The sequence below is a fragment of the Dipodomys ordii genome, unplaced genomic scaffold (assembly GCF_000151885.1).
Source record: "Dipodomys ordii isolate 6190 unplaced genomic scaffold, Dord_2.0 Scaffold227, whole genome shotgun sequence".
Taxonomy (NCBI): Eukaryota; Metazoa; Chordata; class Mammalia; order Rodentia; family Heteromyidae; genus Dipodomys; species Dipodomys ordii.
The window spans coordinates 252,249-256,876 of NW_012267443.1; positions in this window are offsets into that span (position 1 = coordinate 252,249).

Here is a 4,628-nt window from a genome sequence, read left to right on the forward strand (position 1 = left end):
GAGCAATGAAAGAAAGGTTGGTGGCTCTGCTCTTCCTGGCTGAATCGAGTCACAGTGCCTGAGGATTCCTGCAGAAACAATTTCAAGTCCATAGCTTGCAGGGTGTTCAGCATCTAGAAGTTTAAAAGTAGGTAAGTTTTCTACATGTAAACAGGTGAAGTAATATGAGTAGACTGTGATAAGTTATATAATCTTTAACAACCATTAAAGAACACATTTTAAAACAAGGCAATTTAACAAAAGAAAAACTTTTCCAACAAATGCTGCTAGAGCACCTGCATATCCAAAAGCAAAAAGCAGACAAATAAACAAGTGCCTTGACTCAAGTTCCAGACCTATAGAAAAAAAGTTTAACTCAAAGGGAATCATTCACCTAAATGTAAGATCTAAAGCAATAAAATATTTAGAAATAAATTGCAAGGTTGGGAAGGTAGCTCAGTGGTAGAGTGCTTGACTAGCATGCATGAAGCCCTGGGTTCAATTCCTCAGTATCACATAAACAGAAAAAGCCAGAAGTGGTGCTATGGTTCAAATGGCAGAATGTTAGGCCTTGAGCAAAAGAATCTCAGGGACAGTGTCCAGGTCCGAAGTTCAAGCCCCAGAACTGCCACACACACACACAAAAAAAAGATATTGAAGAAAAATATTGTGATATATAGCTAAGTCAAGAGTTCTTAGACTTGGTACTAAAACTTAATTCATAAAAATCTAATCCAAATTAAATTTTCACTCTGAAAAATAGATTATGAAAGGCAATCTACAACTTGAAGGAAATATTCATGAACTATATATTTCTCATGCTAATATGCAGAACACATAAAAGCTCTCAAACCCAGCAATCAAATAAAACAACCTACCTGGAAAATAGCCAAGGTACATGCATAGACATTCCACCAAAGACGATATGTAGATTGTGAATAAGAAGATGTTCGCCACAATTAACCAAGATAAATATAAATTAAAACTACTGTCGCATCAGAGATTCCTAGAAGTCTAAGCTACTCAGGATGCTGAGGCAAGAGGATCACTTAAGCTCACAAATTTAAGATCACCCTGAGCAGATTCCATCTCAAAAATCAAAACACAAGAAAATCATAAGAGTTGTCATTATACAATGTCACAGTCAGAGTGGCTCAAATAATGACAATATAAAATGCTAGCAAGGTGCTAGACAAACGGAAACATTGGATGAATGACCAATCTAGAAAAAAGCTTAGCAGTTTCTTCAACACCAAACACACCACTACATATGAATCTTCTATCAGTTATATGCAAAAAGACTTGGAACTGTAAACAACTTAGATGACCTTCAGGGTGTGCCTGTTTAAACAAACTGAGGTACATCTATTGTCATGGAATTATAGCCTTGAAAAAGAGACTACGTGGTGATTATCAGTATCAGCCGCTGGTTATGACACTGCTTTATAGTTTTAGAAGGTACAATTGGGGGAAATGGTGTGAAAATCTTTCCATGTTTCCTACAGTGACATGTGTATCTATAATTATTGAAAAATAGCATGGTTATTTTTTAAGTAAGCCAAGAAAAGTATTGGCCAATGTGAAAAAAAAATTACTTGCTGTCTTACTTGCCAGACAATTTTCTTCATTATCTTGCACACTTTTCATGAAAAAATTTTAAAATTCAAACTTTATCAGAGTACAGTAGTTTGGAAGCTAGCTGAATGGACAACACCATTGGCTTTCCAAATAGAATTGCAGTTCAGAAGGCAGCAGCCTGGAGTCAGTAGTATGTAGGTGTATAATATGGAGTATGATATCTGTTCCTTCTTTACAAATAAGTCATCATCGGTACAATTTACTAATTTTTGGTTTGTATTGTTTGGGTTTGGGTATTGTTATTCAGCCTCATCTGTTCCTTGAAATTTAAACCTAGACTTTTTCCTTCATAAATAACTAGTATTTTAACTTTTATGGAAAATTTTTCTTGTTCTTCTTTATACTTTTCCTGACCCAAGTATGAATTGTTAATGCTATAGCTTAGCTTTCCAGGCTTTTACACTTTGTATAAATGTAATTACCCCTTCATATCCCACATATCTGGCTCCTTTTGAAAAGAAAAATGCTGATAAAAGCTGGACACTGGTAGCTCACTCCTGTAATCCTAGTGACTCAGGAGCCTGAGATCTAAGAATCACAGTTTGAAACCAACTCTGGCAGGAAAGTATATGAGACTCGTATCTCCAATAAACTACCAAAAAGCTGGTAGTGGTGCTGTGGCTCAAGTGGCAGAGCATTAACCTTGAGCTAACAAAACTCAGGAAAAATGCCCAGGCTCTGAGTTCAAGCCTCAGGACCAGCACAAAAGAAAAAAAATGAAAAAGATACTGACATAATTTCAATGCCATTTTTGAAATTCACCCAAGTTGTAATTTATTCATTTTTACCTATCTATAGTATTCTGGTAGTGCATATATACCCTTATACTTATTGATTACCAAATATAAATCACATATATATGTCAATGAATATGTTGCAAGAAGTCTAGGCTCTCTACTAATACTTATTTTTCTTATTAGTTATTTGGCAAAGAGACCTTCCAAAGGGACACTGACATGACACAGAACTTGGAAATTCCAGGTTTTATCTAGGAGCTTTTGAAATCTCTCCACTCAGGAGAGTGTCTTACCCAACAATGTTTTTCAGGAGCTTCTCCCCTCTCCTTCTCTTCTCTTTTCATTTCCACTCTCATTCTAAAACCCACCAGTCTCCAGTATAGCGTTCCCTCATGACATTCTTTTTGGCAGAAAGAGCAGTGCTGGCTTGTGTGTGTGTACAAACAAGCACTGCCTGGAAACGGGCCCTCTTAAGTTTTATGGATGTTTTTTCTCCTATTCTCCCTACCAGCATCTTTTTGTTTGCAGATACGCCCCTTTAGGTTCAGCCTCTGAACTTTGGACCACCACATTTCCTTTGATGCTTTATGTCCCTCTTTTCCTTTGCCTTCTGAATACCATCTCACATCGCCTGAAAGCTAATGCAGAAACTCTGGGGACTCTGGAAGTGCAGCTATGAAGTCCTTTGAAGTCTGGAAATTTCCAGGAGGAATGTGCTTACCAAATCCCTGGTGCACCATTTCGGATGATGATGAATGTTTCAACTGACTTCTCATTGGCAACAAGAGTGCTAATAGTTCCAATAGGAAATGTCTTTGCATTGCTCGGTGATTTAATAAGAGGTGAATTAGTAAGTATAACTACAGAAGAAAGAGACTTAGTCTGGGAAATGAAGTTAGTCTTGAGATGAATAATAATTCCTTTTCTTTTTAAATTATATTTTATTATCTTTAAGTAGTTGTACAAAGGGATTACCATTCAACAAATTAGTTTATAAGTACAATGAATCTTAATTGCAGTGGCCCCTTCCTCCGTTCTCCATCTCTCCCAGCCCCTACCCCGAGCGATTTTGTTTATCATCATCATCATCATCATTGGTGGTGTTATTATTATTATTATTTTGTTGTACAAAGAGATTACAATTCCATTCATCAGGTTATGAGTACGATGCTTCTTGGAATTACCCTTTCCTTTCCCCTCATTTCCCCCTCCAAGCTCTACCCTCAATAATTCCTTCTCACAGATTCATTGTATTACTCTCTAATTGTACACAAACTATATCATGGGGTATAAAGAATTCCAAGTAAACCTATGGGTTCCATGTTCACCAGCCACTGACCTCACATTTCCTCCCCTACCACATATGTGCAAACACATCCATTTATCTATCTTTCCTTTCTTTTCCACAAAGTGTTGTGGTCCATTTAGCTACATTAAAAAATTGGACATAAAATTAACTGTCTTCCAAAATAATCACATTTGCAGGGAAATGGATGGAGCTAGGAGAAATCATGTTGAGCGAGGTAAGCCAAGAGCAAAGAGACAAACAGCACATGGTCTCCCTGTTAAATCTAAAATGTAAGGTGATACGACAAAATTAACAAGACTTAAGAAACAAAGGACTTCCATTCATCTGGTCGAATCACTACTAAATAACCTCATGCTGCTGATCACATATATGGTATATATGTGCACACCGGAGGGAAACCAGGAGGACAACACAGAACTAGAGGGAATCAGGGAAAAACATACACCAGTGGGACCCATCAGCTGCACTGGACATTGATCAAAATGAACTAAGCAACTCAATGGCAGCGATGGGAGGGAGGGAACAAGTAGAAAAGCGAAACAGCTTATGCTAGGCAAAACAAAAGAAATGTGCATACCACCCAATGTGGAAGAAATAACTGTATTGCAAAGCTCATAGAACTCATAAATGTTATAGACCATGATAGACAATTTGCCCCATGAAAGTTAGAATGTGTTTGTGACTTTAACTAAGCATCACTATACCACAATACTGTGAAATTTGGGGAATTATGTAACCATTTAATCACAATAAAAATTTTGAAAAAAAATTAACTGTCTTCTCTTTAATTCCTTTCTCTGTGTTTATGTCATATATATATACATATATAGGTATATATAGCTCATATATACATACATATAGGAGTTTTATACTTCTACTTTCAAGTTTAAATGAAGTCAAAATATTCTTATTCTACAAAATTACTATATATACTATATATATATATATATATATATATATATATA